This window comes from Hippocampus guttulatus, chromosome 13 (genome assembly GCF_054856545.1).
Source record: "Hippocampus guttulatus isolate MCC_2025c chromosome 13, RoL_Hgut_1.0, whole genome shotgun sequence".
In the NCBI taxonomy this organism is placed as follows: domain Eukaryota; kingdom Metazoa; phylum Chordata; class Actinopteri; order Syngnathiformes; family Syngnathidae; genus Hippocampus; species Hippocampus guttulatus.
The window spans coordinates 4,866,403-4,886,868 of record NC_141273.1 but is presented as its reverse complement, the minus strand read 5'-3'; the positions used below and the strand labels follow the sequence as shown (position 1 = coordinate 4,886,868).

Here is a 20,466-nt window from a genome sequence, read left to right as displayed (position 1 = left end):
CATGTGCCAGATATAAATGTATCTGGCACATGCGTCACTGAATGTGAGTCTAACATTTCAATATAAACATGAATGTATGTGAAAGTGTTATTTTGGTCGACATTTCCAAAAGCATGAGCCTACATTTTGTAAGTTTCCCCACTAAGCAGCTGCTGCTGAAGAGACAAATGAATGAATCAGCACCTCTTGACCGCTTAACCAAATTTGTAATCTAATTATGATGGTAACGCAGGGATTAAATTCCAATTATCTATGTTTGCATGCAGGTTTTTTTTTTTTTGTAGTTTGAGCTACAGATATGTTCCTCAAAGTTAGCAGGGATAAGTTCCAGCTCACTTGCACCCCTGGTGGAATAAGTGGTATAAATTGATTTTTTTTTTTTTTAAAGCATGTCTCAAGGCTAAACTCTCGCTTTCATCAAAGCTGTTTTTAACTGTACACACTGATCACCTCGCTTGTTACAAGTAAAATGTAAAAGTCAAACGCACACTGCTTACGTGGACGACACTTTTCACCAATGGTCTCGACCGCACAAACCCAGGACCTGAGGCAGACCCGGTAACCACTTGACTGTGCTGCCTTCATTAAAGCACAAAAACAACGAAATACTCTCAACAAATGATGACATGTGACAAAGTTTTGCTGCTTAGAAAATGGGCCCCCGTCCTTCTTACCTGCCAATGACAACGTTTACATAAGTCATTATTCGGGTTAAGGTCAAAATTCTGGTTTCTAAAAATATTCCTGATAACCTGTTTACATGCATAAGTGGACAGTTACCCACGTAATTAGTAGCAGTAATTGTGATCAACTTGAATATCTTGATTGAAAAAGCCGACGTATGGATAATATCATGATGCAAATGGATGTTATCCCCCCCCCCCCACCTACTGTCAGTTTGTTTCCCTCTGCTTGTGTATTTCCCATGAGTTGCGTGCTAGACACACAGAATATATACAGGTGTGTGTGTGTGTGTGTGTGTGTGTGCGCACACGCACACACTTTGTGTCGTTGTCGCCTTGGAGACAGAAAATAATGTGAAAACGGCGCAGAGAAATCAATGTATTCAAGTTAGGTTCGCTTAGCGAGCGGCAACATAAGTTGCCCGCCGGCGCCTTCACTTCTCAGTACGGCAAGTATCGCCGCGCATTCAGAGACTTCCTCTACTCAAAAAGAACAAGATTCCTTACGGAGAGAGAATGTCCAGAACTCAAACCGGTGCCCCTTCAGTGAAGGGAGGATCCCGATCGTGTTCATATGACCAAATATTGGGATTCAAAACATGAATATTGCCAAGATTCAGGTTTTGTAAGGGTTATTGTGTGCATGGAAACGTAGTCGAGGTTCTTCTTTTTTTTTTGTTTTAGGAATAAGTCTCACTTCAAGGCAACCAAAAGCACATGCAGAGGTCAATGATGCGTGCATGACAGCAATTTGAACTTGGACATTTTGCATAACCGTAGTGGTGTATTTTTTTTCAAGAAATTCCCCAATGGTGTGATCGAAGTGATGTTGGAGGGTTTGGAAGCGGCGCATCACCAGACGACAACTGCAGCCTTTCCCTATACTTACTTCACCTTGTGTGCTCTTTATTCAACCTACCAAGAATCTGGAAGAATTCTTTACTTCCAAGGAGGCCATCTGTTATTGTGCATCTTTCATCCCTTTTAAATGTAGCCCTGCCAGGGAAAAAAAAAAATTACCAGTGTGAGAGCCCCTTTAAGGACGTGACAAAATGTGTTGTGGATTAAATGCACTGCACATCCCCCCCCCCCCTTCATCTCTTGTCTGCCGCTCTCTCGCTCTCGCCCTCCCTCCATCGCTTCGCAGGGCCCGTGGGAAGAGCAGACTCTGGGAGCAGACAGTCTGCAGCCCTAAATATATGTAGAAGAGGGAGAAGGGGAAGGGAGGGCACATTAGCAGGCAGAGGAGCAAGGGAGAGCGAATGAAGGGATGCAAGGAAGGAGGGAGGGAGAGAGGGAGAACATACTGAGTGGTGGAGGACATACATTGCACAGTGTACCCGGAGAGCCACATCCACAGAACAAGGAGGGAGAGGGAAGCAAAGCGAAGCGAAGGGAGCATTTGGGGTTTCAACTCACATCCCTCCTCCTCCTCCTCCTCAGAGAAAACACATGCTCACACACATACACACACACACACACACTCCGACTCTCTCTCCTTGACACACGCGCACACCACACATGCATAGACACACACGCGCACGCACGCACACACACACACACATTAACAGTCAGAATTGCTTTAGGGTATACCAGTCGGCTTTGGCAATCCTTCCCTTTGTTGTTTCAGCTATTGCTTAGTCTCGGCAGCAGCGTGGCGTGTGCCTCTATCGTTGGGGAGGGTGTGTGTGTTTGTGGAGTCTACGAGGCAGTGTATGAAAGGATGCAGCTAAGAGGAGCCGGGTAAGTCCCTTCCTTCCTTCCTTCCTTCCTTCCTTCCTTCCTTCCTTTCCTGCCTTTCTTCATGCTTGCTTCCCTCCACCGCCTGTGTACATTGGCTATAAGAAGCTCTCATCTCTCTCTTCCTCAGTCTCTTTCTCAGTCTGCTTGACAGCGTCTCCTCCCAACTGTGCTCTCTCCATCCTCGCCTCCCTCTACTCTCTCACTCTCGCTCTCCCTCACTCCCTCTCTCCAGGCTGCGCCTCATTGGTGTGTCCTGATTCCCTTTTTCCATTAGTAGGCTCCGGGCCCATTGGTCGTCCTCCTTCCAACCATTATCTCCACTCGTCCAGCCCTCTGTCATCCTGTCTCTCTCCACTCTGCCTCCTCACACTCCCCAGTCATCTCTGAAGTCATAAAACATTTTTAAAAAATGAATTTGCATGCAATGCGGGAGCAGAAGTTTGTACTGAGCATGTTAAATGAATTGGGGGAGAAGTAAAGGGAAGGCTGTCAGAAAGAAGAGGAAGCACATTTTGGAGAAAAGTTTCAAGAGAAGACTGCAGCTGGTAGGTAACTTGTACTAGTTTGTGTTGTCTTCTCGTAAAAATGAGCAATAGTTGGATCATGTTGCAAAGTAACATAAGTAATATTGACATTTCTGAGATAAAGCAACACATGGCTGAGTTTGTTGGTCGATTAATATTTGCTCTGTTTTTGTTGTTGTTATGATGAATTCATACGTTTCCTCAGTCGCACATTGACTTGAAAATGATCTGAATGACGAATATGAACGTAGACGTATCAAGGCAACATTCATTTAAAAGTTTGTTTTCAAAGTTTTGTCTTTGTATCGTAGCTGACTGAACAAGTGCATTCAAATGTTCTGCGCTTTGGATGTTATTTACAAATGACATACTGCAGAACTTGGATTGTATTTGCACTTTGGTAAAATGTGTTAAATGGGTTCTTTTATTGTCATCTGTTTTCTGAGGGGTTGCAAGGACATTGTGCGATAGGCTGGACGGAGCTGTCCGTGCCAGCAAATAAAACGCAAGACATATTGGCAACCTCCATAAAAGAGGAAAATGCATGCTGAGCTTTCCTACACAAGACAATGCAGATTTAGTTGTGAAATGTTGTGTGTGTGTGTGTGTGTGTGTGTGTGTGTCTGTCTGTATTCACAGCAGAATGTCAAATGTGCTGCAACTTGTTTTAGTCTGTAGAGATAAACCAAGTGAGGCGCTTATTGTTTTCTCTCCCTCACCTGCAAACTGTTCAAATGCAACATGAAGAGTTGTAACGGCGCACATAAAATGTGAAGAATAGTTGATACAAATTGTATCTTAACCTGTCAACATTACCACAATATACAGTTCGAGTCATTCAAAAGTCAACAAAATAATTGGACTGGTGAGCATCGCGCTTTCTTTGAAAAAGAAATACATCTAAATTTCTTGCATCCTGCACAGTCACCATGTGTGGACAGCTGACTTAGCATAACGTGAGACCATGTTCTTTGGGGTCTTCCTCCTCTGATAATGTCTTGCTTGTTAAGAAGGGACTGGTGTTGTCGCGCGGGAGAATGTGTGCTTGTGCAGCACCACCGCGGCGCCTGATGTGCTTTGCGGCGGACAGGAAGACGGGCCACTGTGATTAAATTAGAGAAGGAAATCACGCCACCCTGCTTGTACTGAGAGCAACATTACAGGGGGACCCCAAGCCACCCACCTCCTCCACCCCTGTGTGTGTGTGTGTGTGTGTGTGCGCGTGCGTGTGTGTGTGTCTCGCTCTTTCTCTCTCCCTGTCTCTTATTCAGGCTACTCACGAGCACAAGTGTCTGGTCTGAGGCTGCCATATATATCACTTTCCGTACAGTTCCACAGCGGACCTTGATATTGTATAATTGAAAATTCCTGTCGAAATACAGTTCGATGATTTGACAGATAGAAGACAGACAATCAAGTTAAATTGAGTGAGAGTCTTTTTCTCCGGAAAATGGGAGTCCACTCCCTTCTACCACTGCAGCCTAATGAATTGTAAAAAGCTTGTAAGGGGGGGGAATCCCCTGCTTGCAAACAGCAGTGGGTGCTTGCGGTTGTTTGTGCCGATGTCACACGTGTTCATTAGCCTTCATTTGGTATTTTTATACGTGCGTGTGTGTGTGTGTGTGTGTCAGTCAGTCAGTCTTCAGTTTTAGTTTAGTTTTAGTGCTTAGGCCATTGACGATTATGGAAACTCCTCACTTTGTCGTTTTTAACGTTTGTGGTGCTATTGAAGATTCTTGATAGGCTGCAAATGTATTTTCATATTGACAGATATGAATGAGTGTTATGTACTGTCGCGTTAGCCTATGTGGTGCAAACAATATTCTGTCTTAAATCTTCTATGTTAAATTTGATCTTTCCATTCGACACTATCAATATGGTTCACATTTGTTGCACTCTTCTCCATCTTTGTCTTCCCCCAGTCACTAAAAATATAAATGGCAATACAGTATATGCTTATTTGCAGAATTTCTAACCACTGTTTGTCTAGTGTTATTTTTCTAACTGATAGCTGAACAAGATATTGCGTATTTGTTGCCGTGTTCATAAGTCAGGTTGATGGAAGAGGAATGTGTTCGAGGAGTTATTGCTATACTTGTCGATAGCCGTTATTGTTTCCTACGGTTAACTGGACTGATCAAAATTTACGTCTTCGATGTGAAGCATCTATTATCCTGCACTGTTAAAAAAAATATAGATACAATTTACAATGAAGCGCCGTAAATTTATGACTTCAACACTGAAACAGTAATATTATATTTAACTATTCACACATGCAAAATTTTCAATACCGACGTGTTATATTTGACCCTAGAACGGAGCTAGGGAACTCCGGTTCCTCGAGAGCCATATCGTGCCTGTTTTTGATCTCTCTTCTTCAACGCACCTGATTTAAATGATCGGCTCATCACCAAGCTCCGTCGAGGCCTGAAACGATCATGACCAATCGAATCAGGTGTGTTGGGATCTAAAACAGGCAAGATATTGTCATGATCACGTTCTGTTAGTGTCCAGCAGGTAGCAGTCTGGTGGCTGTCTGGCGTCACAATTATTGGGACTTTTTAAGAACCTCATGCACCCACTCAAGCTGTCGGATAATTTCGCTTTGCTCAAGTCATAAGACGCTCTCTTATTACTCTCGTTCCATTCTTGGCTTTTGCCTTGATTTATGTTTTCTCAGTATTTTTTGGCTCATGCCTTTGCTTATGTCCTTCATTATTTAAATAAGTAGTTATTGGTGGGTTTAAGCGTATTTACCGTTTGCTCTCCACGCGGTTTGGTCTTTCTTTTTTAAATTTCTTTTTTTGTCTTTTCTTCTGTTACAAGGTATTTTTGTTTGTGGTTATATATATTTTTCCATGCCTTGTACAAGCGCTTCTTGTTTTCTTCACATTATTCCAGGATTGTTGTCCAGCGTAATTATTTGTACTTTGTCGGCGCCTGGCGCCTATGTTTTATGAATAAATATTTTTGTAGGATCGATTTTCCTGAGTCGAAGCTTGTAGGGTCCGATTCTGTCCGTAACCTTCTGGACACCCGACATATATGACTCTCGAGGAACCTCTGCTCGAGAATTTACAGGTAGCTGTAGTATATCATGAAGGAAAACATTACAACACAAATTAGTGTTAGAATGACATTATCATAACATTGACAGTCAGGCTTTTTCCAAATTTTCCCAGATAATGCATTCCTTTATCATTTGTGTTCACAAACTTTTTATCAATTGCTTTTAGATTAAGTTCATTCGTTTTGTCTGTGTGCATGTGAAGAATAAAGAGATTAGATCTTTTCCCGCTTCTTTGATATGACTTCAATGAATGAGCCATCAGTTGCGAGGCAGTTCTCGCCAAATGTAAGATGCAAAATGACATCGGCCGCCAATGACAATTGTTCATTCTGATTGGTTAATAGCTAGCGAATCAGTGAACACGGGAAGCAAAAAAAAAAAAAAAAAAGGACAGAAGCAAACAAACATTTTGTCAAGTTGTGGCCAATGAGTGTACGTGTAGGCTGTCAAGTCTGGATTCTACACGAAGACGAATCCTTGTGAAACTTTGAGAAGATACCTGGGGAATCAACTTGCTCTTCCAGTCTTCTCAATGACGTGGTTAGGCAAGGGCAGAGCGGGGATTGATCCATCTGAGCAGACACAATGTCAATACTGATGTCTGCTCAGCGTGAGATGTGGCTGCGCTCGTGTCCTTCACCGAAATCTCCCCGCAACGTTGGATATATAGCAGCCATTAATTAAGACACCTTCATCAGCAAACTCGATTTATTCCGATCCTTACTAACATTATATAACGATTAGAATCAAATTTCAACCTCATAGAATTAAAAACAGACATCTTTGCTCTTGTTTTTAAAATCTCACCTAGCTTTTTTTTTTTTTTTTTTTAATAATAGGAGTGAGATGATCTGACTGGATTGCATTCATGCAAATCTAAAAATTGTGCATTTCGGGGTTGTCCCAAACTAGCATTGCTTTATCTTTTTTGAGGAGGTACACTATGGGCTTTCCTAGAGCAATTTTTGGTTGTAGCCATGAAAATACATCCAGTATGAGGAAAAGATAAGCATCAAATTTTAACTGGGGACTATGCTTTCATCCGCCTGCGATTTGCATTGAAGATCGCCAGACCGGCATCCTGATGCGGGTATCCCTCCTGAGATAGCATGGGAGTCCACCATGCACACACATCTCCGTGACTCTCCTCGGGGAAAACATGATCTATCTCCTGGCGGGCAGGCCAATTAAAAACCAATCAGGCTGCATGAAGTGCGCTGGTAATGGGAAAGCCACAGTGGTGGAAGTGGGGCTGATAAATGGACACTTTCACCTTGTGGCATAACAGCCTCCCACCAGCATCCATCAACCTCAGGGACAAGGCTCTCATACACGCCACTCGCAGCCGCTGTGCAATATACTGTACACTCGCTGACCACCACATTTGAGACGACTCCAACATTGAATGCAAAAGGGACCTTTACAAGGCAAGGATGCTCAGCCTGTCGTGACATTGTCAAAGATCATTCGTTTGTATGTTCTTGTGGTTTTGGAACTGCACTACGGCATACTGATTGTACTATATTTGTTAATGGGAATTGCTTAAATGAATTTTCCTTACACACACATGGGTCAGGCAAAATGATTTGACACATTTGTAGGTTAAATAAAAGTAAAGAAACAAAAAAGTGTTTATTTTCTAAAAGTACATACAATCCCATTCTGTTTCATTATGTTTTAAACATGAAGTGGAGTTCTGGCGGTGCGAGGTCGGCCGGTTGATTTTCATTTCAATGCAGATCCACTAGCTCTGAAGTTGCTCACCCATAACAAGATCGTGTTTCGACCTGGTATGGGGTAATGGCTACCAAGATTGAAGTGCAAACGAAACGCCCGTTGTGTTGCGGGTTACAGTTTTGTTTGTTTTGATAAACGTTTCTACAATGAAAGCGCGATGCTCACCAGTCCAATTCATGGCAGCAACTGACAAAAGAAATGAAAAACAGTGGCAATATATGTACTTTTTGAAAATAAAAACACTTCTTTGTTTCTTTACTTGATGTGCCTTTTATTTAACCTACACATGTGACCCATCATTTTGCCTGACCCTGTATATGTGTGTGGGACAATATAGAGCGCAGCAAGCAACAGTTTGGATGAGCAACATATGCTCGGTAGATGGCAATGTACTGCCAGGGCGACATCACAGCTTGTCATTAGAATGCAAACGTCCGTTTATACAAGCTTAACTTTTTTAGTGACTTTGCTTCCATCAAAATGAACAAATAAGGGCCTGTAACAGCAGCGAACATTTGATTTATTTTTGTTTTTTGGTCGTTGTTGTAGTTTTGTCCATGCTTTCACAGTCTACTTGATTAGATCACTGCAAGGGGTTCTCAGCTGGACTGTCCCATTTGCATTCTGGGGTTGAGGGAAATAAACCCATTGTAACGGAAATAGGAAAAACGATCAAATGAATCCCTCTAGATGCATTTTAATTCAGATGATTTGTCCCCAGCGGCAAAACACTCTGTCTGCCGCTGATATTTGCATGCTTTTGATGGATGTGTCGAGTTGTTTGGTGCAAACTTGACATGTGTACTATTTAAGGTGTCTTCGCTAAACACAAGTGGAAACACAGTTTTCGTATCTTTGCCCTTAGTGCCAATGTAAGGCTTCTGAAAAGAAAAAATATGAAAGAGTGTGTGAGGAGTTCTATTCCATTTCAGAAGCTGCTGTGACCTACTTCACACAGCCAGGCAGCTGTAAATAAGGATCTTCATAACCTGGTTTAGCCTTTTCCCATCGGAAACACAACCGCGTCTTGAAGATTGCTGTAAAGAGCGCCGGAGTCGCTGTTTTGAGTGTCACCATGATATAATCAAAACGCTGACCTCGAGACTACGTGAGTTGTTTTCAGGACATTATATTTACTCTTTATTTTAGAATGAAGAGAAGCTCAGCGATTCAAGCCACGATAGAAAAGAAAGCCGCTCAATCAGGCAGTTCAATTCCTGGAGCCTGTTGACGCACTGTGTTCAGTTGTTCTCCTCTGCATTCATGCCATTCAAGAGAACAAAATATGAGATCCTAGCAAGCCCAACCTGAACGTAACAGAGCACTTGGACAAATAAAATATGAATGGCATCACACAGTTATCCAAAACTGTCCCTGAAGCCTCTGTGGATTTCAGCTCAGCCAGACAAGCGAAAATGCTGCGATATTGGCAAATGATTCCTAAACAGACATCCATTATTCAACACGGCAATTGGAGAGGTCACAATCTCCTTATTTGTACTTGCTCCATAAATCTGATTTGTCACTTTTGATCGCTCTCCCCGTCATGTCGGCAATATCGGGTGAATATTACAATGTTTGATGGGTAATTGACTATGGCATGCGACAGCGGTCAAGACGAATGGACACTCTACGGGAGCAGTCGGGGGCGTGGGGGGGTAGTACTGGAGGTGAGTCAGACGCGACGACAGATAAGTGGTGATCGGGGAATCGGAAAGGGGAGGGAAATACGGACAATTGCAAGGGCTCGTCGCTGACTTTTTCCCCTATGGTTTCAAAACAGTGTGTTTCTTTGCATGCTTTAATACACAGGTGTCAAAGTCAAGGCCCGGGGGCCAGATCTGGCCCGCCACATCATATATGTGGCCCGCGAAAGCAAATCAAGCATGGCAAGTTTCATGATGCTTGCTTAAGTCTGAACCAAAATTTCAAAGTGTCATATGTAATCCACAATAACAGTCATTATTCTTGACTTCTAATTTTGAAACTAGTGTCTATCCATCAATTTGTTGTGCGCTGTGTATGTAATATGTGGAGGAGATTAAACATTTCTATGGTTTCCCAAAATTCATAATGGCCCTCCAAGGGAAACCATAACTACAATGTGGCCCGCGACAAAAATGAGTTTGACACCCCTGCTTTAATAGAAAATTCACATGCGCTCATGTTTGCAGATGAATTTGAGCAAAATCCTTCTGAAGTGGGGACAGCCAGGCATGGGAAAGAATCGGATCCAGAATATGCGTTGACTAAAGAAGACATTGGAGTGTGTCGCATTTGTTTCAGTCACCACTCAGAGTGGTTTATTGTTCTGTGACAATGGAATAAATGATTCTTATGATCACATTGTTATTGCCACACACAATGAAACAGACGATTGGAGTTAACGTATTATCCTCTCGGTCTCCTCTCTCGGCTGCTGTGAAAATGTTCTGTCCAAACATGAAAACTTGGAAAAAGTAGTGCGTGTAGGTGGTTTTGGTCAAGCATGAGCCCGTAAGGGTGTGTGTCTTATTTGTGTCTGTATGCGAGGTCTATATGACAGCGCTGGGAGGAGGCAGCCAGGCAGACATGATGTGCTCTGAGCCACAGCGTCTCCGTGAGGGTGGCCTGACCTCTGCCTTCAGCTTCGCTTCACAGGACAGCAGCAAATGAGAGGTGTCATTGCATGACAGCAGCACAGTCCCTCTTTAAGACTGACGGCTCCTGCAACACACACATGCGCAAGCGTGGAATCCAATGTGCAAATGGGCCGGCACATATGTACACATGCATGCATGTCGAGGTGAACGCTTGCCACAGTTGGCGCCTCGTTAGGGATCAAATAGACGTATAAACATTGACTGGCACACGACGCTTTGCAGCTCCTCTAGATCTCGTCGTGAATGTACAATACTGTGCAGCTCTGTTTGAGGAACATTGATATGAATTGAGTTTTGACCATTTTCGAGCTGAAGTCTCGCTTTGACAAGCTCCACTTCAACATACAAGGGATTGTATGATTTCATTTGGTTCCTTCTTAGTAGTATTTTAAAATATTAGTTTCAGTAATGGCAGACCGGTGGTCGACTGGTTAGTGCGTCGGCCTCACAATGCAGAGGTGCAGGGTTCGATTCTGGCCCCAGCCTTCCTGTGTGGAGTTTGCATCTTACCTACAGACGCTCCTCTAAGGGAAACAGACCCTACTAGGGAGGCTGAAATGTGTACCATCCCCTGTTGGTGAAACATGACCGACAGTATTACCTTTTCAGACTGTGCCTGGCCACCAGGCACTATCCATTGAGCCCCACATGGTCACATGAGGGAAATGGAGGTCCAATTACCTTATCAATCATAGGGGGTTCTTGAGCCATATTTTGTCTGGTCTCTCACCTAGGACCTGTTTGCCCTGGGTGACTCTAGCAGGTGCATAAATCCCCCAGACAACTCATTTCCTATAGGATCATAGGAACACATAAATCCCTCCACCACAATATAGCTCTATGGAACATATTTTTGTATTCTGGTTATTAAAATTGCAGTAGGTGATGCGTGTTTACTATTGTGCTTTGTAGTTACTGCAGTTATGTCTTCTATTCCATCCATCCATTTTCCGATTTGCTTTATCCTCACAACAGTAACGGGGGGTGTGGGGGGGGGGGGGGTGTCTGGTGCTGGAGCTTATTCCAGCTGTCTTCGGGCAGTAGGCGGGGGACACCCTGAATAGGTTGCCAGCCAATTTCAGGGCACAAGGAGACGAACAACCATCCCCGCTCACACTCACACCTAGAGACCATTTAGAGTGTTCAATCAGCCTGCCATGCATTTCTTTGCAATGTGGGAGGAAACCGGAGTACCCGGAGAAAACCCACACATGCACGGGGAGAACATGCAAACTCCACACGGGAAGGCCGGAGCTGGGATCGAACCCACGACCTCTGCACTGTGAAGTCGACGCGCTCACCACTCGACAACCGGGCCGCCGTGGCTTCTATTGGCTCGCGAAATTAAATCAAAATCTTTGAAACTCTTCTAGGCATCATGCATCGCAGTTTTTTTCTCAATCTAAACTAATCATTGTTGTCCTTGTAAAGACAACATTTTTCATCTCATTATTGTTAATTGCACCTAATGGCCAGTGTATTTAGTACATGGCCAGTGTGAGTAAAGTGTGTGAGCCACCTGCCACCTGGAGACCTCCTCAGACAAAACCACTGACGAGGCAACTTTGTGCCTTCATGCTAAGTCCCTCCAAGACACAAGTACTTGCACACAGGCACGCACACGATTATCCTCATGTACCCTCTCCCTGCTTGTCCTCCCTTTGCTCCCTCTGTCAAGCTCCTTTATCTCAGCCTGACTGTCTCCCAGAATCCCGCGCATCTCTCTTTTTCTCTCCAGCGCCCTACCCCCTGAGCCATTTTGCTGTGCTGCTGCTGCCGCTGCCACCACCATGCATCTTCATTGTTCTACTGGTTTCCGTAGCAGGAGTTCCCCTCTCCTGCTAGATGATTAGTTCAAATGATTGTTAGTTGTGGGTGGCGGTGCAACTTTTCCTTTCATTTCTCATCTCAGTTCAGCAGTTAACGAGGGGGCCGGATCACATATTTACTGATATCAAGACGGGTGCAATGGCTTCTCATATCTTCTCCAATCCTCATCGATTGCACTCGGCTTTCCCATGCATAATGAATTAGATGAACAGACAAGAAAGTCAAAGTGTGTGGTGCTCCGCTGCAAAACGCAGAAGGAATTGAAGCAGAGGATTCTCGCCCACCTTTCATTGCTGAAATGTATTCAGGTCATTGTCAGGGTCTCGTTTAGCACACAGCTTTGCTTTTTTCTTTTTTTTTTTCCTGTGCTGAGCTCCTGCATCGGGTTCACCCCGTTCAAACCTGCGTACCCTCATCCTGAATTAAAAGTGCTACACATTTTAGCGCTTTAGTCTCATCGTTTCCCCGACCAAGGTACTGCCCCGCTCATGTAAGTGACCTAATTTTCCTGCTCATCCCAGCATTTTCTGATATGAGCTGTTCCAAAATAGAATGGCTACAGCAAAGCGTGGCTTTGCTCATTTCCATCTTGCATAACAGGAACCAAGCACCCCCCGCCTCCTGCTCCTTCCACACATACCCCAACCTCTTCCTTAGTCCTGTAGCAAGATGGCACATCCTTCACAGTGAGAGGAAGTTGGTGATATTATGAATTTAATGGATTCATTTTCTTTCCACATGACATATCATCTCTATATTACCCCTCCTATAATGTGTGCAGCAGTAGTTAGAATACCACGTCCCCCTTTCCACCGAGCACCACATTTCACTTCAATTCGAAACAATTATCATCAGTATTTTTAACGGGTATCAAAATGAATGATCTAGCTGTTCCACTTTTGGCATCCTCTTCTCTGCGTGTCAATAGCTGTGTCCCAATTCACTTGCTGGACCCACACATTTGAAGGCCAATGATGTCATGACACCACAAAAAGGCCGTCCTAATTTGAGACTCCTTCAAACACAGCCTTCTTTTGCTTTTTTCGCAGGATGCATTGCTATTATCCTTTGTGGCCTCCCATATCCTTGAATTATTTCAACATTATTTCTGTGACAGTTGTTTGGAGAAATGAAAGAAATAGAAATTATGTTTGTCACTCAATTGAAACTTAACGGTGGTTATTTTATGTTATAATGGTGTTTAATCCCCTTTATGGGACATTAAAACCAATAAATGTCTGTATGTAATTATGTGTGATTAGTAATGCGAACATTTTTCGACCAAGGAGTAAAGGTAAAGGTGGTGCGCCAAGTTTAGCAGATGTATGCACATGGGTCAAGTGCAAGGATGGGCGAACTAAATGATGACCATTTTTCATCAGCGCTTATCGGGGGGGCTCATAGGACCACACTTCCAAAAATGCCATTTTAAATATGGACAAAATATGTGTAGATGATGCCTTGTTTTTCATTGAACCAATGTACATACAGTTCATAGTGTTTTAACATATTCATTTTTCAAAACACATTCCTCATTAAAACTACAAAGCCTTCAACAACAAAAGGTTTGAACAATCAAAAACATAACCACATACTGTACTGCGATTTTATTTTTCCAGCGCAAGGCATCTCATGCATAAACATTGCATTCAAGGTTGGCACAAAAGTGTTGAACAGCAAATCTGTATTCAGCGCAAGACCTCATTCATTCACATCATAATAGAGGCAGTATAAGAGCTGGAGCAGGCACAACTAAGCCATGTCAACCATCTAGTGATCAATGGTGATATTACAACTTAGAACCGTGCAGTTGAATGCCATTATTCGTAGGGGATATGGACTGGGCCATCCTACGCTTAGTAAGAATCTGCGTATAGCCGAAATGCATTGGATTATTTTGGGTGTTATGTAAACCCCCAAAAGATCTTAACATTGATAAACCTCCAAAACACGTTTTCCACCCCAAAAAAATGAGTCTGCTGTCCCCCCCACCCCTGAAAACACCCCAACCAAACATAAAGAAAAAAAAAAGGTGAATAAGTAAATCTGCAGGTGCTAAGCCGCAAGTATGCGAGGTCCGCTCCTATAGTATATATATTTTAAGTTCTGTAGCCTGCAGGCCACCATTTGCCCATCCCTGGTGTAGTGAATTCTTACCTGAACATCTCTCTGCTAAGTAAGAAATTGCATCGCAAGAACTGGACCATACACACTATCAAGGACACAAGCACCAGATTCAGAGGAATGCATTTTTTTAATACAACTTTTGTTTTAACATAAACATAGATAATAGATGTACACCTAACCCATTTCTAAAATCTCAAATAAGATGCTACGACGGTAAAACCACCATAAGGGCAGTTGTACCGTATCTACTCCCCGTTGTTGCCTTGGCTGTAGATGCAGATAATGAGAAGTAGGGGTTTGAGAGTGCAATCATTATTTTAGCCGTGGAAGCAGTGTCTTAACGTGGACTGTAGGGCACCTCAACAAAGCTAATGTAGAGAAATGGAAACAGATGGAAGCCATGATTATTTGATCTGCAAAGACCTCTTGGTGGGCTTTGTCGGGGCTGGACTGGACTGCTTAGAGGCAAGAGTGTGTGTGTGTGTGTGTGTGTGTGTGTGAGTGTGCAAGGGTGTGGGTGGCTGCTGTGTGGTTGCCTGCATGCATGCGAAATCTTGCTCGCCCATCTGTTTGCGTGTTTGAATGTGTCGCACGTGCCGTCATGCTCATCTAATAACGATAAAAAGATTTGTTACACACTTTCAACATATGCCGTTCTAATTACAATAGAACAGTAATCGTAATGCAGGTAGAAAGTAGAAAGAAAGCCTTTTTTTGCCACGCGCATAGCATCTTGGAGTTGCCGTGTTTCTTGCAGTGCCTATACTGTGTTGTCAAGTGAATCGGATGATCACTACAAAGCTTCACACCTGTGGGCTACAGTAAGACTCGTTTCACATCTGACTATGAGGTCTCAAAGCTTCACACCTACACACCCTTATTCTGTACTTTGTATACCGCGGCTCAGTTTGCATCCATTGATGTCGGTTTGATCGCCTCTGCTCACACGAGTCATCTGGTCTTTAAGGACTCTTAGCAAGGGATGAATTAACATGTGAAACATATGCGAGCATATGGGTTAAGGTTAGCATCCCACACACATGAGAGAGCATTTATTTGATTATCTAATGTTATAGAGCAGCACTGCTTGTTGTTCTGCTGTATGCAAGACCTAATAACCCACACACAGCTAGAACGCGCAGGTGCACTTTGACCAAACATGCACCCTCTCATATATTCCCCGTTTGCCAAACACAAACATACACGGTCATTCAATGGGGTGTATTATCACATGTGATCCCCCTGCCATGCGCCAGGTTGGAGGACATGGCCGGCTGGTGTGTGCGTGACCGGCGGCCCACACCTGTCAACAGTACTCCACGGGCTGGGTTCTGATTCTATCTGACAGCCTGGCTGATATGTTCGAATTTGTGTGCGCGTGTTCGCGCGTGCGTGCGTTCCCTGACCGTTTGAATGAGTCACTGTTATGTCTCCGCCGTTATGTTCCCCAGAGGATCCTGTCTGACTGTTAGTTTTAGATTGTGTGCATTTGTCGACGTGTCTTTGCGCGTGTGTGTTCGGCCCTTATTATCAGCTGGCCTCTTACTCACACACACGCATGCACACACGAAATGTGTTCAAACAAAATTGTTTTAGCGATCTGGTCTCCAGAAGTGTTTGTACAATGCCTCTGCAACACAACTCAGTCTCGACGCCCTCAAAACTCAGCATCCTTCAGAGAAATGCCTCAGCCAAAATGATTCATCGGAGTGTTGAATTTTAGGCTTTAGCCTCTTGCACATCACATAGCCGATAGATCTATCTCCTAGGTTGCTCTCAGACGTCATTCTTCAATTATGGCTGCCACCGTCCAAGTATTGTGAAGCGGTTGTACCCTCCAGTGATTTTCAGCCGCGCATGCACTTGGCTGAAATATTCAGCCAGGCTCCCTACATTACCTTGCATGTATAATTACCGGATATGCTGCCTGCTGCTGATAACTCTCCCAAACAATGTTTGAAGGGAGGAGGGGGCGATGAATCCCCAATGAAGTGTGAAAAAGACTGATTAAAATTGCCATGGTCAAAAGCCAGCACACCAATGTGTTCTGCTCTTTTGGGCCAGGGGAGATGTGGAGACAGGCTCTGCTGTGCTCTCTGTGCTTTGAAATGTTCTCTTTTATTATTTTAATTTTTTTTATATTTCAGATTTTTTTTTCTTATTTGATCCAGCGTTTGGCCATATTTGACATTCTCAAATATATATTCAGAAAATTAGCGATAATCAAGAAAAGAAGTTTCTAGTATATGGTTTTGCTACAACCAGTGAATAGTACACTGAAAGAAAAGGTGTGTGGAATTTACTCCATTTTATTTTGTCAAGTCACTGCGCACAATAGATATATTTTTTTAGTAGATGTATAGTTTACTTAAAAAAATATACAACATTCAATATTCAAGAGAGAATCACAAAGCCCCTTATGATAGATAAAATTGATGGCACTCAGTTTCCCTTGCCCGGACGCGGGTCACCGGGGCCCCCCTCTGGAGCCAGGCCTGGAGGTGGGGCTCGTTGGCGAGCGCCTGGTGGCCGGGCCTACACCCATGGGGCCAGGCCGGGCTCAGCCCGAAGAGGCAACGTGGGTCCCCCTTCTCATGGTCTCACCACCCGTGGGAGGGGTCAAAGGGGTCGGGTGCAATGCGAGCTGGGCGGCAGCCAAAGGCGGGGACCCTGGCGGTCCGATCCTCGGCTGCAGAAGCTAGCTCTTGGGACATGGAATGTCACCTCTCTGGCAGGGAAGGAGCCCGAGCTGGTGTGTGAGGTAGAGAAGTTCCGACTGGATATAGTCGGACTTGCCTCCACACACAGCCTGGGTTCTGGTACTAGTTCTCTCGAGAGGGGTTGGACTCTCTTCCACTCTGGAGTTGCTCATGGTGAGAGGCGCAGAGCAGGTGTGGGCATACTCATTGCCCCCCGGCTCAGTGCCTGTACATTGGGGTTCACACCGGTAGACGAGAGGGTTGCTTCCCTCCGCCTTCGGGTGGGGGGACGGGTCCTGCCTGTTGTTTGTGCATATGCACCAAACGGCAGCTCAGCATACCCACCCTTTTTGGAGTCCTTGGAGGGTGTGCTGGAGAGTACTCCTGCTGGGGACTCCCTTGTTCTGCTGGGGGACTTCAATGCTCACGTGGGCAATGACAGTGAGACCTGGAGGGGCGTGATTGGGAGGAACGGCCCCCCCGATCAGAACTCGAGTGGTGTTTTGTTATTGGACTTCTGTGCTCGTCACGGACTGTCCATAACGAACACCTTGTTCAAACATAAGGGTGTCCATATGTGCACTTGGCACCAGGACACCCTGGGCCGTAGTTCGATGATCGACCTTGTGGTTGTATCATCGGATTTGCGGCCGCATGTTTTGGACACTCGGGTGAAGAGAGGGGCGGAGCTGTCAACTGATCACCACCTGGTGGTGAGTAGGCTCCGATGGTGGGGGAAGATGCCGGTCCGTCCTGGCAGACCCAAACGTATTGTGAGGGTTTGTTGGGAGCGTCTGGTGGAATCCCCTGTCAGAAGGAGTTTCAACTCCCACCTCCGACAGAGCTTTTCCCATGTTCCGGGGGAGACGGGGGACATTGAGTCCGAGTGGACCATGTTCCGTGCCTCTATTGTTGAGGCGGCCAATCTGAGTTGTGGCCGTAAGGTGGTTGGTGCCTGTCGTGGCGGCAACCCTCGTACTCGCTGGTGGACACCAGCAGTAAGGGATGCCGTCAAGCTGAAGAAGGAGTCCTATCGAGCCTTTATGGCCTGTGGGACCCCAGAGGCAGCTGACGGGTATCGACTGGCCAAGCGGAACGCAGCTTCGGTGGTCGCCGAGGCAAAAACCCGAGCGTGGGAAGAGTTCGGTGAGGCCATGGAAGCCGACTTCCGGACGGCTTCGAGGAAATTCTGGTCCACCATCCGACGTCTCAGGAGGGGGAAGCAGTGCACCACTAACACTGTGTACAGTGGGGATGGGGCACTGCTGACTTCGACTCGGGACGTTGTGAACCGGTGGGCAGAGTACTTCGAAGACCTCCTCAACTCCACCAACACGTCTTCCTTGGAGGAAGCAGAGTCTGAGGACCCTGAGGTGGGCTCTCCTATCTCTGTGGTTGAAGTCACCGATGTGGTTAAAAAGCTCCTCGGTGGCAGGGCCCCAGGGGTGGATGAGATCCGCCCGGAGTTCCTCAAGGCTCTGGATGTTGTGGGGCTGTCCTGGTTGACACGCCTCTGCAACATCGCGTGGTCAACGGGGAGAGTGCCTCTGGATTGGCAGACCGGGGTGGTAGTCCCTCTTTTTAAAAAGGGGGACCAGAGGGTGTGTTCCAACTACAGAGGGATCACACTCCTCAGCCTCCCTGGTAAGGTCTATTCAGGGGTGCTGGAGAGGAGGGTCCGTCAGGAAGTCGAGCCTCAGATTGAGGAGGATCAGTGTGGTTTTCTGCCCGGCCGTGGAACAGTGGACCAGCTCTACACCCTTAGCAGGGTCCTCGAGGGTATGTGGGAATTCGCCCAACCAGTCTACATGTGTTTTGTGGACTTGGAGAAGGCGTTTGACCGTGTCCCTCGGGGAGTTCTGTGGGGGGTGCTTCGTGGGTATGGGGTACCGAACCCCCTGATACGGGCTATTCGGTCACTATACCACCGATGTCAGAGTTTGGTTCGCATTGCCGGCAGTAAGTCTGAATCGTTTCCAGTGAGGGTAGGACTCCGCCAAGGCTGCCCTTTCTCGCCGATTCTGTTCATAATCTTTATGGACAGAATTTCTAGGCGCAGCCGAAGCGTTGAGGGCGTCCGTTTTGGTGGCCTCAGTATTGCATCCCTGCTTTTTGCAGATGATGTGGTGCTGTTGGCTCCTTCAAACGGGGCTCTCCAACTCTCACTGGAGCGTTTCGCAGCCGAGTGTGAAGCGGTTGGGATGAAAATCAGCACCTCCAAATCTGAAACCATGGTCCTCAGTCGGAAAAGGGTGGAGTGCCCCCTCCGGGTCGGGGGAGAGATCTTGCCCCAAGTGGAGGAGTTTAAGTATCTTGGGATCTTGTTCACGAGTGAGGGCAGGAGGGAGCGAGAGATCGACAGGCGGATCGGTGCAGCGTCTGCTGTGATGCGGACGTTGTATCGGTCTGTCGTGGTGAAGAAGGAGCTGAGCCAAAGGGCGAAGCTCTCAATTTACCGGTCGATCTACGTTCCAACCCTCATCTATGGTCACGAGCTATGGGTCGTGACCGAAAGAACGAGATCCCGGATACAAGCGGCCGAAATGAGTTTTCTCCGCAGGGTGTCCGGGCTCTCCCTTAGAGATAAGGTGAGAAGCTCGGTCATCCGGGAGGGGCTCAGAGTCGAGCCGCTTCTCCTCCACATCGAGAGGAGCCAGATGAGGTGGCTTGGGCATCTGATTCGGATGCCTCCTGAACGCCTCCCTGGTGAGGTGTTCCGGGCATGTCCCACCGGGAGGAGACCCCGAGGAAGACCCAGGACACGCTGGAGTGACTATGTCACCCAGCTGGCCTGGGAACGCCTTGGGATCCCCCGGGGAGAGCTGGAAGAAGTAGCTAGGGAGAGGGAAGTCTGGGCTTCCCTGCTAAAGCTGTTGCCCCCGCGACCCGGCCCCGGATAAGCGGTAGAAGATGGATGGATGGATGGATGGATGAAGAGAGAATCTTTTTCTGTTCCACATGTGATTTCTGACTGGAATTATTTTGTCAATGATGCCAACTGGTGGGGGGGAAAAAAGGATGGCAAATTCCAAACTAAATTCTTGTCACAGAAAAGGTTAAAAGAAGTCTAATTAAACTCCTCACAAAAAAAAAAAAACATTAGCCTGCTAGCCATTATTTGACAAAGTTCAAAAGGGAGATTACGAGACAACTCAACAAGGAGAAAATGTTTTATTTTATTTTAGAAGGCAAATAAACTAGAGAACTAGAAGTCTATAAAAACAATCGCTATTTGCACTATGTACAAACTTTTTGAATGTACGGGATTGATGTATACCGCCCTGGCATATACTATATGTTCAATGTCGCGCACCGACGTATTTGTTTATTTATTTATTTATCTATCTGTGATTGGGGGCAACCAAAACAGGGTGTTACCCCGCCTACTACCCAAAGTCAGCTGGGATAGGC

The 20,466-nt window shown here is 45.6% G+C and overlaps 1 protein-coding gene across 7 annotated transcripts in view; it reads left to right on the top strand.

Moving 5' to 3' along the window:
- Positions 1 to 1,900: 1,900 nt before the first annotated feature.
- Positions 1,901 to 20,466, top strand: part of myt1lb (myelin transcription factor 1-like, b) — a 120,557-nt gene continuing 101,991 nt past the window's right edge. For 5 of the 7 annotated variants that reach the window (XM_086127334.1, XM_086127335.1, XM_086127339.1 and 2 more), the window contains exon 1: positions 1,901 to 2,426. The gene's annotated coding sequence lies outside the window, so the exon portion shown is untranslated. Of the gene's footprint in view, positions 2,427 to 2,448; positions 2,972 to 20,466 lie in introns of those variants that run through there. The other 2 variants (XM_086127333.1, XM_086127340.1) reach the window with 1 other exon arrangement.